Source organism: Myotis myotis, unplaced genomic scaffold (assembly GCF_014108235.1).
Source record: "Myotis myotis isolate mMyoMyo1 unplaced genomic scaffold, mMyoMyo1.p scaffold_m19_p_2, whole genome shotgun sequence".
Classification (NCBI taxonomy): domain Eukaryota; kingdom Metazoa; phylum Chordata; class Mammalia; order Chiroptera; family Vespertilionidae; genus Myotis; species Myotis myotis.
In genome coordinates this window covers 139,911,448-139,934,148 of record NW_023416324.1, presented here as the reverse complement: position 1 = coordinate 139,934,148, position 22,701 = coordinate 139,911,448, and the positions used below count along the sequence as shown (strand labels likewise).

The following is a 22,701-nucleotide window of genomic DNA, read 5'->3' as shown; positions in this document are numbered from 1 at the left end:
TTAATAAATCTGAAGTGGTGTGTGAGAAATATGGTGTAAACCCCAAAAGTATGAATGCAGAATTCACTCTATGGCTCTCCTCTCTGTTAATCCTTCCTCTCTTTTCTCTCCAATCCATCTTTCTTGAGCAGACTTCTGATCACATAACTTTCCTGGTAAAGCTATCAATGACTTATTTCTTCCTTACTAAATAATGTTGAAATTAGTGAGGCAAAAATTAAAACTTGCTGGTCAGATGCCAAACTTTGCTTTTATACATTCTAACCCACCATTTTATGATTAATGAATTAATAAGAAATGTTTGGGGGATATGAACTGAATAGACACTACTGTTAGCTAGAAATCATTAGTCTTCTCAGTGGTTTTGGCAATGCCCTAGTGAATTTATATTTTGATAAATTTTTCACACAATTGAGCTATTATGAATTCTCTAAAATCATTTTTAATGATACTTATTTAGACTGCAAAAAATAAAAAATAAACCACTGGCATGGGGATTTCCAGTTAAAGGTAGAAGAGTAAATGTATTTTTGTTTACCAGTACTCTCCAAAGCACACTGAAGGGACTAATTGGGGGTGGGGAATCACCTCTAATGGAACTGGAAATGCACAGCTCCAAACCTTAAATTAGGAAGATCTGCCAAAAACAATGATAGTGACTCATAACTGGGGAAGCAGGCCAGACAAGTGGATGAGCACAGCAGAGAAGGAAAGTGGCAAATGTAAGACTATTAGTGGCAGTGAGATGAGCAGAGGTATATCCATGTTAAATTGTCCATAAAGGACTTTTGACATCCCAACCTTCTCTGCAATCATGAGGGCAACCTGATTATTTCCCCAAAAGAGAAGCACACAAACTAAGAGGAAACATCCCCAGAGAGAAGATGATAGAAAGGTGTGGCAAGAAAATGTGAGACTGAAATCCAAAGTCAGATCATTCCTCCCCCTACCCCACACCAATGTTGGGCATATTGGTGGTCCAGGTCCAGGAAACCTCACTCAAAGATGAACAACAGAGGCATCACAGGTCTATATTAAGGTATTACAGAGAAGTTGTGGAAAAAGATAAGAAGCAAAATTGATTGAAGACTAAACATCAGAAGAGGTATTTCAAAGAAAGTAATAGAAGAAAATTTTTAAAATACTAAATTCCAAATAAACTTAACATGGACACTAGAGGGAAAATAAAGAGCTTAAAGAAAACAAAGAAGCTAAAAGAGAGATAAGATAATTTGACAGATGATAAATGGAAGCAATAAATTAAATAAAATAATTACAAAAATAATACCACATGTGAACCACCTAAAATTAGAAGATGGTTTTGAAAATAAAGTCAGAGAACACATTATGGTCAAAAGATACATGTAATTAGATAGAAGGTGATAGCTCAGGAAGAGACACATAGAGGATCACAGTATTTATATTAATATTAAAGAAGACAGAGGAAATTTTTTTCTAATTCTGTGCAAATAAAATGTTATGGGAAATAAATTGGATCCCAAAATTATATATACAGCCAAGGTTATATATACTAGAAGCCCAGTGCGTGAAATTTGTGCATGGTCGGGTCCCTAAGCCTAGCCAGCAATTAAAGCCAATTGGGCCCTTCCAGCTGCCAACCAGGGCCTCCCTTCCCTGGCTGCAGGCTGCCAGCTGAGGCCTCCTTTCATTACGCACTGCCCCCTGGGGGTCAGCGCACATAATAGCAAGCAATCGAACTCCTGGTCTCCTGGTTGAACTCTCCTGGGGGCAATTTGCATATTAGGCTTCTATATGTAGAGATAAAAGTAACATATATACCTTGTCAGAAAAGCAAGAATACAATTCTTAATGAGAAAGCTTCAATAGGCTTAGTAAGAATTTCACAGATGTGAAAAAGGGCCAGTCAGAAATTAAGCATACACTAATTGAAATAAAAAATAACTTACAGCCAGAACCGGTTTGGCTCAGTGGATAGAGCATCGGCCTGTGGACTCAAGGGCCCCAGGTTCAATTCCGGTCAAGGGCATGTACCTTGGTTGCGGTCACATCCCCAGTTGGGGGTGTGCAGGAAGCAGCTGATCAATGTTTCTCTCTCATCGATGTTTCTGGCTCTCTATCATCTCCTTTCCTCTCTGTAAAAAGTCAATAAAATATATTTTTTTAAAAAATTAACTTACAAGCATTCAATAGTAGAGTAGAGGATTCTAAGTATCAAATCAACAATTTGGAATATGAGGAAGCAAAAAAAATCCAATCAGAATAGCAAAAAGAAAAAAGAATCCAAAAATATAAAGATAGTGTTAGGAGCCTCTGGGACAACTTCAACCATACCAACATTCACATTACGGGGATGCCAGAAGGAGAAGAGAGAGAGAGCAAGATATTGAAAACCTATTTGAGTAGTTAATGACAGAAGGGAGTGCCCATACAACTGTCAGCTGATTTCTCAATAGAAACTTAGCAGGCCAGAAAGGAGTGGCAAGAAATATTCAAAGTGATGAATGCCAAGAACCTACAACCAAGATTATTCTACACAGAAAAGCTCTCATTTAGAATTGAAGGTCAGGTAAAGAGCTTCACAGACAAGAAAAAGCTAAAGGAGTCCATCACCATCAAACCAGTATTACATGAAATGTTGAAGGGTATTCTTGAAGAAGAAGAAGAAGAAGAAGAAGAAGAAGAAGAAGAAGAAGAAGAAGAAGAAGAAGAAGAAGAAGAAGAAGAAGAAGGAGGAGGATATGAACAATAAAATGGCAATGAATACATATCTATCAAAAATTGATCTAAAAATCAAAATAAACAAAGCATCTAATGAACAAAATAAACTGATGAATAAAATAGAACAAGAAGCATACAAACATGGAACAGACTAATGAATCTCAGAGAGGAGGATGGAGTGGGAGCGAGAAGAGATTAATCAAAGGGGATTAGCAAGCAGTTGATTTATTGGATTTTTGTTAGAAAGTAAATGCTGATACCTCCTGTAAAGAAAATTTGAAAACATTTGGTAAAATGTAACAGGCACATTGTTTATTTAGCCAAGAAATTCTGCATGTAGGAATTTTTTTTCTCCAGTTTTACACAGGTTAGTGTGCACATATATATATACAGGGAGATAACAGTAGCATTGCTTGTTTTAGCATGTGTATATGCCTGTACACACCCATAAAAAAATATGACAGCAGGTACAACATAAATGTTTATCAGTAAAGAACTAGTTAAATAATTACACTAAAAACAGAAAATAGAATAATGTATCACCATTGAAAAAAAGATAAGTCTAAAGGCACTGACTCGTAAAAATAAGATGACCAAGATATTCTGGTAAGAGAAAAAGGCAAGTTATAATATAAAACAATATGCATATCATCACTCAAGTTGTATAATCAAAGGGATTTGGGATATATGTTATAATTCTTGCATACACATAGTAAAATGATCTTATAGGAGCATACAAATAAAGTTACTAGGTAAGTTCTAGGGTATAGGAATAAGTGTCAGAGGAAAAGATATTTTTACTATTCATTTTAAGCGAGTCATGTAATATTTGAATTTTTTACTATGTGCATGATTTACTTTTTTATAATAAAAAACTAATTTAAATAATGAAAATATTTTTTTAATTAACCCAGATTAAAAAACATAGTATCTCAAAAATCAAATAATGTTTTATTGCCCTAATCACTTAGGTTAATTTCTTTTATTTTTCAATTATTTTTGGATAAAAATTTATATTGTCAGAACAAACACAGGAAGACCATTATGACTACACTTAAAATGTTTTGTAAGGTAAATTCTCAGTTTGTACAAAAAAAAATTCAAATATCACATTTGACAATAAAAGAGTTTTCATGGGAGACAAAATGGCGGCAGAATAGGCTGACAGACGTGTCCTGAACCTTATGCCTGAGCAGATAGAAGAAGCAACTAAATCAAATAACATCCACCCAGAATTGTCAAAGTAGACCAGCTGGTGAGAGAAATCGCAGCTGGGAAGGGCAGAGGATGCCTGGAGAATAGTAAAATCAGGGATCTGAGCTAGAGAGAATTGTGAGACCTCCAAGCCCAGAGGATCAGAAGGAAGCCACATGGAACCAAGGCCGTGTCCCTTGGAACAGGTGTAATGTCTAACTGTGGAAAGGAAGTCCACAGGGCTGCTGGCAACAGAGGATTCTAGATCTAAGCCCGCAGCCACAAGAGGCTGAGCCCAGAGGGGCAGCCTGAACAACTTCCCAAGCTGTGCTGTGCGGGGGGGGGGGGGGGGGGGGGGGGGGGGGGGACTTGCAGTGGTTCAGCTCTTTCCCCTATTTTTGGTCTTTGCTTTCATTCACTAAACCCAGTTCATAGGACCTTTGAAAATATAAACACTCACCCATGGCTGAGGCGCAGGTGGAGGTGCAGGCTTGTGGAGTCTGGGGAGAGGCTGGGAGAAGAGCAGGTCAGGGAGAGGAAGCTGGGAGTCTGGCACTGAGACATACCTGACACTCCAGACCTAAGCAGCCATTTTCTCCTGAAGAGATAGCCCCTCACTGCAGTCTCCATACAACCAATACAGTCACACCCAGACTACACCCTCAGTGGCACAGAGGATACCAAAAAAAAAAAAAAAAAAAAAAAAAACTGAATAGTCCCTAAGAGCCCTCAGGGATTGGGCTGAAGAGGGCCCATTCAGTGCTGGAAAGCAATAGGGCACCTCCCCAACTATAACCCTGTCAGAAACAGCTGCTTGAGAGATTAAGATGGAGAGTGGGCAGACAGGCTAAGTGGGAAGATTGGTCCCGCCTGCTGGCAGTCAAGGCTGTGGAGATAGACACAAACAGAGGAGCGGTGGACCACTTGGAACTTCAATAATATAACAGGAAACTGAGAAGTGACAGACAATACAGAACAGTGGGGTCTTAAATCAGCCCCCATGGGGCATTAAAACTCAATGAACAACATTTCGCTTTTTCATTTTTATTTTATTTTATTGTATTACTTACTATTTTGTTATCTTTTATCTTTTTTCTTTTTTTTGTTTGTTTATTTTTTATTTTTCATATAATTTTTTCATCATTCTATTTTTTATCCTTTTTTAATTAAAAATTTTAATTTTTTTTCTCTTCTTTCTCTTTCTTCTTATCCATGCATCCTCTTTCCCTTTCCTCTATACTAAACTGAGGTCCTCCCCATATTCATCCAATTCTTTAACCTTATTTTCTGTATATATGCTCAGCCTCTACAGATTATGCCCCACCCCTGACCCCCGCCTCTTTTCTGGGTGTTTGGTGTTTGCATTTTTTGGTTTATCTGTTTGTCCTGTGGTGTTTTCTCCCCATATATATTTTTTCCCCTTTTTCTTCCATTATCTTCTTCTTCTTTTTTCTCTTACCATTTCTTCTCTCCTCAATATCATTTGTGTTCTATTATCTCTCCCCTAATTCTCTTTTCTCTGATGGTCACTTATATTGGGGTTACTGGTGTCGTGAGTACATTCATGTTTTGTTCCCTTTGTGTCATGTCTTGTCGAGTTGCATTTTGTCCTGTTTGGTCAATGTGGTAGAGAGCGAGCCACATAAGCAGACACAGGGAACGGAGACTCCATCCACAACAGGTCAATAACACTCCAGACACAACTACAGAGGCAGGAAAATGGCAGCAGTACAGGAGAGAGCATGAGTGAGTGATGGAGCAAAAGGGGAGTGTGTGGACGTGTGGGGTGCATGTGTGTATGTGAGTGAGGGACAGTTAGATCCCACAGGACCTTCGGGGGCAGGTGGATCGGACTTGCCTAACTAGGCAGCCTCTGCTACCATTAAAAAGAGTCCCGGGGCAGCCGGCTCTACTGCAGAGGCTGCACCTTCATGAAGGGGATAGCGACTGTGACTTGGAGCCCAGCCTCACCTCCACCCAAGGCGCCCTCAGCCTCACCTCCACCAAGGGTGCCCACCCAAGACTATAGAGCCACACCCACCAGGGACCTGCTGACTTGGCTGTGGTCCCACAGAGACTCCAGCCACACTGGCCATGGGCTCCTTTGAGTTCCAAAGCACATTCCCCTCAGGCCGGCCCCATGCTTTAGCCCAGTGCTCTGTGACCACGTGAGCAGCATCCTCACGAGCAGATCACCCCTATCCGAGGAGCAGCGGCTGCATGCAGCCCGCCCCATCCAAGGAGCAGCAGGCTCATGAGCTGCCCACCCCAGTTCAATGAGCAACAGCTGCATGCAGCCCTCCCCCATCTGAGGAACAACAGCACAGTGAGCATCCCAACCCTGTCCGGGGAGTAGCAGCCATGTGGAGCCCACCCATGTCAGAAGAGCAGCAGCTGCACAAGCTGCCCACTCCCATCTGAGGAGCAGCAGCCATGTGAGCAGCCCGCCCCCACCAGTCAGAGGAGCCACCACTGCTGCGAGTAGCTGTGAGAACAGCACCCACCTGAGGAGCTGCTGCCAACTGAGGAGCAGCCACTGCTGCAACCGCCCAAGGACCAGCCACCTCCTGAGTAGCCACTGCCACCCAAGGAGCAGCTCATGCACAACGTGACACCTAGATCCTTCAGTGAGAGAAAAAATGAGGAGACAAAGAAACCCCCAAAGGAAATAAAATGAGCAATGACCGGAAAAGGAGCTAAGTGAAACTGAGGCATGCAATATGTCAGAAAAGGAATTCAGAATAAGAGTCATACAGTTCATAAACCAGATGGATGAAAAAATCAACAACTTATGTAAGAATCAAGAGGAAATGAACTGTGACATAGCTACAATAAAAAAAATCCTATGAAAATGTCAACAGTAGCTTACGAAAAGCGGAGGACTGTATTAGTAAATTAGAAGACAGGGAAGCAAAATACACCCAAACTGAACTGCAATTGGATAAAAAATTTTAAAGACAGGAAGAGAATATAAGGGAACTTTTGGGACAACATGAAACAAAGCAATATAAGAATAAAGGGGGTGCCAGAATGACAAGAAGTGGAACAAGGGTTAGAAAACCTATTTGAAAACATAATGTCAGAAAACTTCCTGATTTGGGAAAGAAAAAAATCACAAGCACAGAGAGTCCCAAACAAGATGAACCTGAAAAGAACCACATTTAGACACATTGTAATTACAGTGACAAATATTCAGGACAAAGAGAGAATCTTAAAGGCTGCAAGAGAGAGACAGAAAGTTACATACAAGGGATCTTCCATTAGATTATCAAATGATTTCTCAACAGAAACACATCAGGCCAGAAAAGAATGGACAGAAATTGACAAAGTGATGCAAAGCAAAGGACTGAATCCAAGAATACTCTAGCCAGCAAGGCTATCATTCAAAATTGAAGGGTAAATAAGGAGCTTCACAGAAAAAAAAAAAAAGGCTCAGGGAGTTTACCACTACCAAGCCAGCAATGCAAGAAATGCTAAAAGGAGCGATTAAAAAAGAATGAATAAAAAGGGAAGAAGGAACAAAGGCACAAAAAAAATAAAAATAGCTACAGGCAAGTACCTATCAATAACTTTAAACGTAAATGGACTAAATGCTCCAATCAAAAGACATTGAATGGCTGAATGGGTAGAAAACATGACCCATATATATGCTGTCTACAAGAGACCCACCTCAGAACAAGAGACTCACACAGACTGAAAGTGAGGGGATGGAAAAATATCTTTCAAGCAAATGGAAATGAAAAAAAACAAAAAAAAAAAAACTGGGGAAGAAATATTTATATCTAACAAAATAGACCATAAAGTGAAGGCCATAACAAGAGATAAGGAAGGCCACTTCATAATACTAAAGGGATTGATACAACAAGAAGATATAACCGTGGTAAACATATATGCACTCAAAGCAGGAAGACTCAACTACATAAAAAACTCCTTGGAGATATCAAGGGAAAGATCGACAGCAATATAATCATAGTAAGGGACTTTAATACCCCACTGGCATCACTGGATAAATCCTCTAGACAAAAAATCAGCAGAGAAACAGCAATCCTAAATGACTCACTAGATCAGATGGACTTAATTGACACCTTCAGAACATCTCACCTCAAAGCCACAGAATATACATTCTTCTCAAGTGTACATGGGATATTTTCAAAGGCAGACCACATATTGGGTCACAGGAAAAGTCTCTCCAAATTCAAGAAGGTTGAAATCATATCAAGCATCTTCTCAGACCACAATGGCATAATATAAGAAATAAACTACCATAAAAACAATACAAAAAATTCAAACACTTTGAAGCTGAATAGCATGCTACTAAATAATGACTGGGTTACCAAAGAGATCAAAGAAGAAATTAAAAACTTCCTGGAAAAAATTGACAATGAAAACACAACAATCCAAAAATCTATGGCACACAGTGAAAGCAGTCCTGAATGGGAAGTTTATAGCTCTACAGGCTTGCCTCAAAACACAAGAAAAAAATGGTAATAAACCATCTAGCTCTGCAACTTGAAGAATTAGAAACAGGGCAACAAGAAAAGCCCAGAGGCCGAAACCGGTTTGGCTCAGTGGATAGAGCGTCAGCCTGCGGACTGAAAGGTCCCAGGTTCGATTCCGGTCAAGGGCATGTACCTGGGTTGCGGGCACATCCCCAGTAGGAGATGTGCAGGAGGCAGCTAATCGATGTTTCTCTCTCATCGATGTTTCTAACTCTCTATCTCTCTCCCTTCCTCTCTGTAAAAAATCAATAAAATATATTAAAAAAAGAAAAAAGAAAAGCCCAGAGTGAGCAAAGGAAAGAAATAATAAAGATCAAAGCAGAAATAAATGACATAGAGACCAAATAAATAAATAAAAATATAAATAAATAAATAAATAAATAAATAAATAAATAAATAAATAATAAATAAATACATACATACAAAAGATCAATGACACCAAGAGCTGGTTCTTGAAAAGGATAAACAAGATTGATGAACCTCTAGCCGGGCTCACCAAAACTCAAAGAGAGGACACAGATAAACAAAATCAGAAATGAAAGGTGAAATAACAACAGACCCCACAGAAAAACAAAGGATTGTAAAAATATATATATATATATATATATATATATACTATGAGCAACTCTATTCCAAAACTAGACAACCTAGAGGAAATGGACATATTCCTAGAAAAATGCAACCTTTTAAAACTCAATCAGGAAGATTCTAAAAATCTCAATAGGCCAATAACTATGGAAGAAATTGAAGCAGTTATCAAAATGCTTCCAGCAAACAAAAGCCCAGGGCCAGACAGCTGTACAGGGAAGTTTTACCAAACATTCAAGGAAGAACTAAAACCCATCCTCCTCAGACTACTCCAAAAAATTCAAGAGGAAGGAACACTTCCAAGCTCATTCTATGAACCCGGCATTACCCTAATACCAAAACCAGATAAACACACTACAAAGAAAGAAAATTACAGGACAATATCCTCCATGAACATAAATGCCAAAATTCTCAACAAAATTCTAGCAAACCGGATCCAGCATTACATCAGAAAGATCATACACCATGACCAAGTAGGATTTATTCCGGGATGCAAGGATGGTACCATATCCACAAATCAATAAACGTGATACATCGCATAAATAAATTGAGAGATTAAAATCACATAGTTATATCATTTGATGCAAAAAAGCATTTGACAAAATTCAACACCCTTTCTTGATTGAAAAAAAAAGAAGAAGAAAAAACACAGCAAAGTGGGAATAGAGGGATCATACCTCAACATAATAAAAGCCTTATATGACAAACCTACAGCCAACATTACACTCAATGGGCAAAAACTAAAACCATTTCACCTAAGAACAGGAAGGAGACAGGGATGCCCACTTTCAACACACCTGTTTGACATAGTACTTGGAAGTGCTAGCCATAGAAATTAGACAAAAGAAGAAATAAAAGGTATCCAAATTGGAAAAGAAAGTAAATCTGTCCTTATTCACAGATGACATGATAGTGTACAAAGGTAACCCTAAAGATTCCATCAAAAAATTATTAGACTTAATAAATGAATTCGGCAATGGAGCAGGATACACAACGAACGCCCAGAAATCTATGTCATTTTATACACCAATAGCGAAAGAGAGGTTAAAAAACAATCCCATTTGCCATTGCAACAACAACAAAAAATAAGATACCTAGGAAAAAACGTAACTAAGGAGATAAAAGACTTATACTTGGAAAACTACAGGCCACTGAGAAAAGAGATATAGGAAGATATAAACAGATGGAAGAACATACCATGTTCTTGGATTGGTAGAATCAACATCATTAAAATGTCCATACTACCCAAAGCAATCTATAGATTGAATGCACTCCCCATTAAAACACAAATGGCATATTTCACAGACCTAGAACAAACTCTGCAAAAATTCATCTGGAATAAAAAAAAGACCCTGAATAGCTGCAGTGATCCTGAGAAAGAAGAACAAAGTAGGAGGGATCTCAATACCAGATATCAACCTGTATAACAAAGCCACTGTTCTCAAAACTGCCTGGTACTGGCACAAGAACAGACAGATAGATCAATGTAATAGAATAGAGAACCCAGAAATCGACCAAAACACTATGATCAATTAATATTTGACAAAGGAGGCAAGAGCATACAATGGAATAAAGACAGTCTCTTCAATAAATGGTGTTGGGAAAATCTGACAGATACATGCAAAAAAAAAAAAATGAAACTAGACCACCAAGTTACACCATACAGAAAAATAAAATCAAAATGGATAAAGAACTTAAATGTAAGATGGGAAGCCATAACAATCTTAGAGGAATCCAGAGGCAGCATAATATCAGACATATGCTGAAGCAATATCTTCACCGATACAGCTCCCAGGCAATGGAAACTAAAGAGAAAATAAACAAATAAGACTACATCCAAATGAAAAGCTTCTGTACAACGAAAGAAATCATCAACAAAACAACAAGAAAGCCCACTGCATGAGAGAACATATTTGCTAATGTTATCTGTGATAAGGGTTTAATCTCCAGCATTTATAGGGAACTCATACAACTTAACAAAAGGAAGATAAACAACCCAAACAAAATATGGGCAAAAGATGACATACAGAATGCCAAGAGACATATGAAAACATGCTCAAAGTCACTAATTATCTCAGAGATGCAAATCAAAACAACAATGAGGTACCATCTCACACCTGTCAGAATGGCTATCATCAACAAATGACAGTGCTGGTGAGGATGTGGAGAAAAAGGAACCTTCGTGTACTGCTGGTGGGAGTGCAGACTGGTACAACCACTTTCCAGAACACTATGGAGTTTCCTCAAAATACTAAAAATGGAATTCCTATTTGACCCAGTGATCTCACTTCTAGGAATATATCCCTGTGCAGAGCCAGCTCAGCCAAGGGTTCGGTGAGCCTGGGGGGGGGGGGGGGGGAGCAGGGAGCAGCGGTGAAGGATGTAAAAAAGACAGACAAAGAGAATAAGCTGGGTCTAGGTGGATCTTTCTGTGCCTGACTGAGGCCACAGAGATAGATCCAGAGGCAAGCTGAGCCTTTATTTTATAGCCAGAGGTAAACAAGGTAGTAGCCACCATAGTTACAATGTTCTTGTGAGTTTCACTTGTTTTGGAAGCACTTGCTGCAGCTCCACAGCTCATTAACTACTAAGATAAGATCTAGGGAGTGTCATAAGGTCAAACCTAATTATGCTAAGAGGGCTGTGCCCTCTAAGCTGGGACTTGTTTGTGGTTTTGCCAACAGGTCAGTCCAAGGCTTAACCCTATAGCCTCTCCCTACAATCCCAAAAAACTAGAAACACCAATCAGAAAGGATATATGCACCCCTATGTTCATAGCAGCACAATTTACAATAGCTAATATGTGGAAACAACCTAAGTGCCCATCAGCAGATGAGTCGATTAAAGAACTGTGGTTCATCTACACAATGGAATACTTTGCTGCTATAAAAAGGAAGGCACTCTTACTTTTGCAACAACATAAATGAACATGGAAAGCATTATGCTAAGCAAAATAAGCCAGTTGGAGAAAGATAAATATCACATGATCTCAATTATTTGAGGAATATAATGAACAACATAAACTGATGAACAAAAATAGAACCAGAGACATAGAAGCATCAAACAGACCATCCAACTTAAGAGGGAAGGCAGGGGACAGGGTGGGTAAGAGATCAACCAAAGGACTTGTATGCATGCATATAAGCATAACCAACGGACATAGACCAGCCGTGGGCAAACTACGGCCCGAGGGCCAGATCCAACTGTTTGAAATGAATAAAACTAAAAAAAAAAAAAAAAAAAAAAAGAAAGAAAGACCGTACCCTTTTATGTAATGATGTTTACTTTGAATTTATATTAGTTCACACAAACACTCCATCCATGCTTTTGTTCCGGCCCTCCGGTCCAGTTTAAGAACCCATTGTGGCCCTCGAGTCAAAAAGTTTGCCCACCCCTGACATAGACACTAGCAGGGTGAGGGCATAAGCGGGGCTGGAGGGGATGGGGAGGGGGGCAATGGGGCGATAAGGACACATATATAATACCTTAATCAATAAAGAACATTTTTAAAAAATACAAAAAAAAAAAAGAGTTTTCATGGAAAACCTGGATTCAAGTGCTAATTTCACTATCAACTTTCTGTATCCATAGGTGAGTCAAAACTTTAGTGATTTTGCTTCTCTTCTTTATATGAGTAATATTTATACTTTATAAATCACATTGAGTCCTTTGGAAAAATAAACTTATGTGCAACAACTCTGTGAGGGGCCTATTAGTGCTTTTTTTTTCACTCTTTAATAAATTATTCAGAATGTGTTCCTTACCCCAGTAAAACCTACTTTTCCAATACAGCTACTTCCTGTTTCCTTTCTTTCCACAAGTTCTCGTAATGCTGTTTTTATGTAGCCAAACTCCCACTGATTCTAATCAGTCCAGCGTTTAGTTTTAGTAGCATGTTACTGATAATATTTCTCAGACATTGCTTTTTCAGTGAAGCCATTTCTTCAGTCTCCTACTAGTCAAGCTGAATTATGCCCCAGAGATATGTTCCTAATAATGTCCCATTTTTCTTTCCCAAACATCTATAACACTTGCAATGCAACAGCAATTTTCAAACAATAAAAAGTAAATACAAGGAATTCAACTCTTTCTAGGTTTGCTGAGAACTTCGGTTGAATGGGAGTTACTGCAAAATGTGTTCCCTCCAGGAAACAGCTTCAGTTTATAGTTAACATCCTCCTATAATCATGCATTACTTTAACACCCAAAATGCTCAGGAACTCCAGTGATGAAACAGAGCCATCTCTTCATATCTTTTTGGCAAATGTTTCATTTCTTCAGAAGCTTATAGTTTTAAATTGTCAATAAAAGCTAATAAATGTGAACATATGGATTGTTTTATTATTCGATAGAGGTATTTGGCTCCAAAGTGAAAATTTGCCCCCAACCTGATTTTCATACCCCCTTTGATGAGTTGTTCTAAAATCCCACTGATTCCAAAGAGATGTCTCTTTATGGAACAGATGTGGATCAGTGGGAATTAGGCAGACACTCTGAAGCCTATTATCAGGAATAATTTTTTTTTTTTTTTCAGGAAACATCACCAGCATGAATACTTCTATTCCAGGAAAGTTTTTCCCACAAATGAATCTTCATAACTGCCTGCAGGGAACAAGATCATTTCAGTTGGTGAAACATGGATAAAGGAATTGCCTAGAACAAAGGGAAACTATGACCACATGCTCACCACAGCAGGTAATTTAGAAAAATTTAATGGAAAAATTGGAAACAGATACAAAGAGAAAATTTCCAAGGTGAGCCTTCTGGGCTATGTGCATAAGATTGAGAAAGACATCTAAATCCTTGCCCTTGTGAGTTTTTTACTTAGTGATAAAGGCAGTGTTTTCGGAATATCTGCATTGCTTAAATAACAAGCCAGATTGAAGAGAAATGGGGCAATGAGCCCAAGTGTTCATGGCAGTGAATTGGGTACCAGCAATGTGGGCCCGGACCAAATACAGGCAATGGCAATTTAGAGATGTTGAGGCAAAGGCAGAACTATGCCAAAAGGAGAACTAAAGTTCAGTAAATGTATCTCTCATCATGGAATGCTTCATACTTCCCAAGAGCTTTTCCACTATTTTCTTTCCAACAGTCCTACAGTGAGTCAGAAGAATAGGGATGACCTTTATGCCAAGGAGGAATCCAAGACTCAGTGAGGCTAACTTTTATGCCACTAGTACAGCGGTTCTCAACCTGTGGGTCGCGACCCCTTTGGGGGTCGAACGACCCCTTCACAGGGGTCACCTAAGACCATCGGAAAACACATATATAATTACATATTGTTTTTGTGATTAATCACTATGCTTTAATTATGTTTAATTGGTAACAAGAAAAATACATCCTGCATATCAGATATTTACATTATGATTCATAACAGTAGCAAAATTACAGTTATGAAGTAGCAATGAAAATAATTTTATGGTTGGGGGTCACCACAACATGAGGAACTGTATTAAAGGGTCGCGGCATTAGGAAGGTTGAGAACCACTGCACTAGTAGGACCTGCTCTTAGAATGGAAGCTGGGTGAGATTTAAAAACAAAATAACACAGCTTTTAATACTCTTACAGCCAAATCCTGTACTACACAAACTCTGCAGTTAAGCAAAATGCTGGGAGCATAGCAGGCATTTAATAAATATTTGAATGAATGTTGAATAAATAAATAAATGAGTAAATGAATGAATTCATTAATGTTTATTTTTTATTACAGCATTTTTCTGCCTCACTTACACATATACACATCTTTCTGCCTCAATTCTCTATACAGTGTTTTACGTGAATAGACTATGTCCTTGTTATATTGGTGTCTCCAGTGGAAACACATGAATCTAACCTGACCCATGGTCTTCTCGTCTATGGTCTACACTACATAGTGATCTATCAAAACTGAGGCATCTCCTCAGTTCACAGCACACGATCATCATCGGCCCATGCACACTCCCTCTTTTAAACTCTTTAATCCTGGCTTTTTGAAACCATTCAGCTGCCATGCCTGATCACATTCCTCCTTTTGTTTATACTTATAAGTACACCTAAACTATATGAATTCATGTTATGGGTATATTTTATTATTAATAAATGAGGTAACATGCTACATACCTCATTTTGTTCTACTTAACATGTTTAGAATATATAATTCATTGCTTTTTACTGGAGTATGCATTTTCATCATATATTAACATTTATTTACATATCTGATATTTTGTTTGTTTCCGTTTTTTTGATATAACATACAATACTGTGGTGAACAGCCTTATATACATCTATTTGTGTATATGTGCAAGAGTTGGTTTTTATTATTTAAAATTGTTGCAAATAATTAAATAAACATAGTAACTTTCACTGTATTTTCACTTTGAAAAATGGAAAGATGTGGCAACAGTGAGCTTTTTTTAAAAAAAAAAAATTCTTTATTCTTTATTGTTTAAAGTATTACATAAGTCTCCTTTTCCCCCCATTGACCTCTCCCTGGCTGCTCCCACCCCCTAGCATAGGCCCTCATCCCCCTACTGTCTGTGTCCATTGGTTATGCTCATATGCATTTATACAAGTCCTTTGGTTAATCTTTTACCCACCCTGTCCCCTGCCTTCCCTCTTAAGTTGGATGGTCTATTTGAAGCTTCTATGACACTGGTTCTATTTTTGTTCATCGGTTTATATTGTTCATTATATTCCAAAAATAAGTGAGATCATGTGATATTTACTTTTCTCCAATTGGCTTATTTTGCTTAGCATAATGCTCTCCAGTTCCATCCATGCTGTTGCAAATGGTAAGAGTTCCTTCTTTTTTACAGCAGTGTAGTATTCCATTGTGTAGATGAACCACAGTTCTTTAATCGACTCATCTGCTGATGGGCACTTAGGTTGTTTCCAAATCTTAGCTATTGTAAATTGTGCTGCTATGAACATAGGGATGCATATATCCTTTCTGATTGGTGCTTCTGATTTCTTGGGACATATTCCTAGAAGTGAGGTTACTGAGTCAAATGGGAATTTATACTATTTTCCAGAGTGGCTGCACCAGCCTGCATTTCTACCACCAGGGCACAAGGGTTCCTTTTTCTCCACATCCTCACTAGTACTTGTCATTTGTTGATGTTAGCAATTCTAACAGGTGTGAGATGGAACCTCGTAATTGTCTTGATTTGCATCTGTCAGATGATTAATTTGGGCATGTTTTCATATGTCTCTTGGCCTTCTGTATGCCCTCTTTCAAAAAGTGTCTATTTAGGTCCTTTGCCCATTTTTTTATTCAATTATCTTCCTTTTGTTAAGTTGTATGAGTTCCCTGTAAATTTTGGAGATTAAACTCTTATTGGAGATAACATTGGCAAATATGTTCTCCCATGCAGAGGGCTTTCTTATTGTTTTGTTTATGGTTTCTTTTGTTGTGCAGAAGATTTTTATTTTGATGTAGACCCATTTTTTATATTCTTCTTAGTTTCCATTGTCCTAAGAGCTGTATCAGTAAAGATATTGCTGTGACATATGTCTGATATTTTGCTGCCTATGGATTCTTCTAAGATGTTTATGCTTTCCCATCTTACATTTAAATCTTTTATACATTTTGATTTTATTTTTGTGTATGGTATAATTTGGTGGTCTAGTTTCATTTTTTGGCATATATGTGACCAATTTTCACAGTACCACTTATTGAAGAGACTGTCTTGACTCCATTGTATGCTCTTGCCTCCTTTGTCTAATATTAATTGAGCATAATGGCTTGTGTAGATTTCTGGGTTCTCTGTTCTGTTCCACTGGTCAAAAATCTGTTCTTGTGCCAATATCAGGCAGATTTGAGAACAGTGGCCTTGTAATATAGCTTGATATCTGGTATTGTAATCCCTCCAATTTTGTTCTTCTTTGTCAAGATTACTGCGGCTATTTGGGGCCTTTTTTTGTGTCATATGAATTTTTGTTCTAGGTCTGTGAAATAAGCCGTTGGTATCTTAATGGGCATTGCATTGAATCTATAGATTGCCTTGTATGGACATTTTAATGTTGATTCTACCAATTCATGAACACAGTATGTCTTCCATTTGTTTATGTCTTCCTTTATCTCTTTTTTCAATATCTTGTAGATCTCTGAGTACAGGTCTTTTACCTCCTTACTTAAATTTATTCCCAGGTATCTTAATTTTTTTTGTTGCAATGGTAAATTGGACTGTTTTTTAGTTTCTTTTCCTATGGGTTCCTTTTGGTGTATAAAGAAGCCATAAATTTATGGGTGTTAATTTTGTATCCTGCTATATGGCCAAATTCATTTATTAAGTCTAATAGTTTTTTGATGGAGTCTTTAGGATTTTCTATGTACAATATCATGTCATCTGAGAATAATGACAGATTTACTTCTTCTTTTCTAATTTGGATGCCTTTTATTTCTTGTCTGATCACTATGGCTAGCACTTCCAGTACTATGTCAAACAGGAGTAGTGAAAATGGACATCCCTGTCTTGCTCCTGTTCTTAGGGAAAATGAGTTTAGTTTTTGCCCATTGAGCATGATGTTGGCTGTAGATTTGTCATATAAGGCTTTTATTATGTTGTGGTATGATCCCTCTATTCCCATTTTGCTGAGAGTTTTTGTCAAGAAAGCATGTTGGATTTTGTCAAATGCTTTTTTTGCATCAATTGATGTGACTATGTGATTTTTGTCTCTCAGTTTGTTTATGTGCTGTATCATGTTTATTGATTTGCAGATATTTTATCAGCCTTGAATCTCTGAAATAAATTCCACTTGGTCATGGTGTATGATCTTTCTAATGTAATGCTGTATCTGATTTGCTAGGATTTTGTTGAGGATTTTAGCACTTATGTTCATCAGAAATGTTGTCTTGTAGTTCTCTTTCTTTGTAGTGTGTTTATCTGGTTTGGGGATTAGGGTAATGCTGGCTTCATAGAAAGAGCTTGGAGTGTGCCTTTCTCTTGAATGTTTTTGAATAGTCTGAGAAAGATAGGTTTTAATTCTTCTTTGAATGTTTAATAAAACTCCCCTGTGAAGCTGTCCAGAACAGGGCTTTTGTTTGCTGGAAGCTTTTTTATTACTGCTTCAATTTCCTCCTCAGTTGTCAGCCTATTCAGATTTTTTTATTCTTCCTGATTGAGTTTTAGAAGATTGTATTTATCTAGGAATATGTCTAGGTTGTCCAGTTTTTATCTAGGTTGTTCATCTAGGTTGTCCAGTTTTTTTTGAGTAGAGTTGTGTTTTTTTACAATCCTTTGTATTTCTGTGGGGTCAGTTCTTACTTCACCTCTTTCATTTCTGATTTTATTTGGGTCCTCTCTCTTTGCTTCTTGGTGAGCCTGGATAGAGGTTTATCAATCTTGTTTATCCTTTCAAAGAATCAGCTCTTGGTCTTATGAATGCAACTCTGAGCTTTTTATTCCAAGAAGTGGTGGCTGAAGTTGAGTAGACCATGTGTTATGTGGCACTCTCCACACTGCCACAGTATGACCACTCTATTTCGTGTTCATGATACCCCTTTACTTCTTGATGTTATTTCTGTATTCATTTCCTATTAATGCTCTAACAAATGACCACATGCTTAATGGCCTAAAACAATACAAATGTATTATCTAACAGTTCTCGAAGTCAGAAATCCAAAATGGTTCTCACTGGGTTAAAATTGAGGTGTTGGCAGGGCTGACTTCCTGTGTGATTATCTTAGGGGAGAATTCATTTCCTTTCCTTTTCCAACTTTTAGAGCCTTCATGCATCCTTTAGTTAGTGGCTGCCTTCCATTTTCAAAGTCAGCAATGGCTTTCTCTCATGACATCATTTTGACACTGACTTCTGCCTTAATCTGCCATCTTTTAAGGAGTCTTATGATTACATAGGGCCCACCCAGGTAATAAAGGATAATCTCCCTATTTTATATTTTAAATAAACTTTATTTAAATAAACAAATACAAAGTAATTAATTGATTGCTCCAGCATAGAAGTAGGGATTCAGACCACAATTTTCATTTAAATTTTTTCTCCTATGACTGCTTCAGAGGGAAAAGAAAGTGATAATGTTGAGTTACTGCTCGGCACTATATGGGTTGAGAAATCACATTGCATATTAATCTCCCTATTTTAAAGTCAGCTGACTAGCAATAATTTAGTCCATCTGCAACTTTAACTTTCCCTTCCCAGGACTAGAACATAGGCATCTTGCGGAGGATGAGGAATGCATATATCCCACCTACCACACTTTACTAACACATGCAATCAAACTGAATTGTGAATTCCTGTCCTGCAGCATCTAACTATTGTCTCATAATTATAGGCACTTAATAAATGCCTCTGAATTAAACTTAACAACTGAGACTGCTTCAAGATTACTCAGTATTGAGCAATGAGTTTGCTCTTTAAAATACTGCTCTTTTTTTCAGCAGTATAATTAGTATGAATCTCAATCTATATAGTATGTATAGTCAACCTAACTCTTCTCTAATCTGATATTATTTTAGTATGAATCAAAATGCTAAGCATTGGAGCAATATTGTTAAGACACTTGCAATAAACTGCCTAACAGTTTATGTTCTGGTTATTTCTGTTTTCTTAAGCAAACTGAACTGCTCATTCAGTGATTGCTTCAGTTACTCTCACATAGAGGAAAATGTCAATTAATCTTTACATACTTGCCTGTAATGCAAACACTACATTTACAGTCTCTGATATGCAAAGAAGAAATTGGATGAGAATACTGAGGTCCCTTCAACTTCTAACATTCCATGATTCTACACACCATTAAAGGGCAATCAGATGGGCCCATTTTTGGTATTCTTCTTGAGGGTCCCCTGCTCTTACCTGCCTAAATTCTCTTACCAAAGCACCATTTCTACCCTTTAACTGATTGAGAAATAAGACTACCTGATGCTACCCCCTAGTCAGTGTTGCCTTTCTTTACAAGCACATAAGGACAGGTTATTAGACTCAGGAGACACAGACCCAAGGTGTCTCCTGGACACGTGACTGACCTTACCTCAATTCCTGTCCTGCACTACCTACATCATTTCAACCCTCTCACTATCCCCAGCCCATCATCTTTTTTCAACAACCTCCCTGTGATGTGGGGTCAATTCAAATACCCATCTCCTTGGCTCAGCTCCTTTGCTACTTAAATCCTCTAGAAGAAATCACTGAATCCTACTGATTTATTTTTATATAAATTGCTAGTCTCCAATGTCAACTGCATCTAAGGAGACCAATTGTCCTGATTTGCCTAAACCTGAAGGAGTTTCAGTCAGGGATGTGGAACTTAAAAACTGAATAGTCCTTAGCCAACTTGAACAACCTAGCTACACAACACTCCTTTTCATGCCCCAATTCAGTTCTCTTCCCCATTTCACACATTCACATTCCTCCACTGTCTCAATGCACAGAGTATTTTTTTACAGAGAAGACTGAGACCATCGTGTCACTGCATTTGAACAGAAAATGGCCCATAAAAAAAGGGGGCATTGACAAGAATTCTTTCCTTGACCAGACTCTTCTCAGGCTACTCTGAGCTCTTTTTCAACCAAAATCCTGACTTTTGGTCTTAAGTGTTTATCTCTGCATTGTCCAATTTTAGGAAGAATTCTGCTAAGTCAGTTTAGTTAGAATGCCCCATCCTCAGTATATGAGGACCCTCAGTACCTGATCAGGATTGTCATCTTCCGTCATCCCCCAGGTTACGACTGATCACCTTGGCCTGCCTCCAGCAAGAATCCTAGTAGAGCAGTTTAGCAAGAATCCCCCCTTACTCCTGAGGTTTCCTCTTAGTAATTTCCATCCATCTCCCCCTCTCCCCCCACCTTACTCCTTGACTATAAATCCACCTTGCTCATGCTGCATTAAGGGTTGAACCAAGTTTCTCTGCCCAACTGCAAAACCCCATTGCAGTGGTCCCTACACCTATATATGTAGCCTTTATCAGAGTAAAGCTTCCCTTGCAACTTTCAACAGCATCGTGAATATTTTTTTCTTTAAGAGCATCAACAAGAAAAGGCCAGAGGACTGCTTGCAGTGAGCCTGAACAAGTAAAATTGGGCTTAATGAATTCACTACAGTCTAGAAACTGGCCTGTAACTTTCAGAAACAGAGGGAGATACATGGTTTTGTTAGCACACTGAAGTATGTCTGACTCTGAGGGGTTGGCTCTCATTAATCAATTTCTCATAGACTAATATTATACACAAGAATGGCAATGTATTCATTTAGGAGAGGCCTTACCATCAGGCAGAAACACTCATATCAGCATGCCAACGCATTCTCTTCCTGTGAACAAGTGACATGGAGAACCAAATTATTATCCGAAGGCCACTTTATTAATGTTCAATTTAAAAACAACGTTATCAAGCAGAGCAGAGAATCTGGCCCATCAGTCTCATGGTGAATATGTTTGAATAAATAGATAAGTAGGAAGTTAAATGATCAAAAGATTGCTTTTATGAATATTGACCAGAACAAAGAAATACGGAGAAACTTGAAGAGTGTCCTCCTGCAGAGGGAATGTGAGGTGCTGTCTCACACCAGGGGGGTGTCATGTAGAGGGCCATGGAATGTACAACTCCAAGGACATCACTCACATATTAGCACACAGTCTGCACTAGTGTTCATCATAGTCCTACTAGCATTCTACATGCACTATTCACCTTGCTCTTTGCATTCCCAATATATGTTGGAGTCTGTCCCATATCAATGCTAAAGAAAGATATCATTCTTTATTAGGGTTGAACAGCATTTCTTGTCTATGTACATTAAATTGTGTAACAGTTTCCAATTCAGAGGGCCAGGAGACTCTTAATTTAATCTTCCCTTGTCTTCTCTATGATCTAAGTCCACTAGTTAATCCTCACTCTCCGATACAGGAGCCGCCCTTATCTACAGGGGATACATTCCAAGAACCCCAGTGGATGTTTGAAACCATAATCCTACCACATTCTATATATATTATGTTTTTTCCTATACTTGCATACCTGTGACAAAGTTTAATTTATAATTTAGGCACAGTAAGAGATTGACAATCCTATATAATAAAAAGCCTAATATGCTAAGTGTTGGACTGTTCATTCGATCGTTGGACCAGTTGCTATGACGCGCACTGACCACCAGGAGGCAGAGGCTCTAACTGGTAGGCTAGCTTGCTGTCCCCCTGAAGCCTTACTGCGGTCACTCCGCAGCCTCAATCGTGTACTGGTGGGGAACCTCAGCCTTACCTGCACCCTCTTGCAATCCAGGACCCCTCAGGAGATATCAGAGAGCCAGTTTCAGCCCGATCCCCACAGGCCAGGCCAAGGGACCCCACCAGTACACAAATCCATGCACCAGGCCTCTAGTAACTAATAATAAAGTAGAACAATTATAACAATGTACTATAATAAAAGTTATATGAATGTGGTCTCTGTCTTAAAATATCTCATTTATTATACTCACCCTTTTTCTTGTGATGATGTGAGATGACACAATGCCTACATGATGAGATGAAATGCAGTGAATGACATAGGCATTATGACATAGCATTAGGCTGCCATAAGGGTTACTTGAACATGAACACTGAGTTACCATGATAGTCGGTCTGAAAACTGTATGGCTACTAAGTGACTAATGGTTGGGGAGTATGTACAGTGTAGATATGCTGGACAAAAGGACCATTCACATTCTCGGTAGGATAGAGCTGCACGTACAAGATTTCATCATGTTACTCAAGCAGTATGCAATTTCAAACTTATGAATTGTTTATTTCTA

General features: G+C 38.3%; 1 long non-coding RNA gene across 1 annotated transcript; it reads right to left on the bottom strand.

Annotated features, from left to right (window-relative positions):
• Positions 1 to 13,302: 13,302 nt before the first annotated feature.
• On the bottom strand, positions 13,303 to 22,471 carry LOC118675874. Its single transcript, XR_004973956.1, has 3 exons — positions 22,390 to 22,471; positions 21,187 to 21,231; positions 13,303 to 13,583 (listed from the first exon to the last, which is right to left on the bottom strand). It is a non-coding gene; the product is annotated as an uncharacterized LOC118675874 (long non-coding RNA).
• Positions 22,472 to 22,701: the final 230 nt, after the last annotated feature.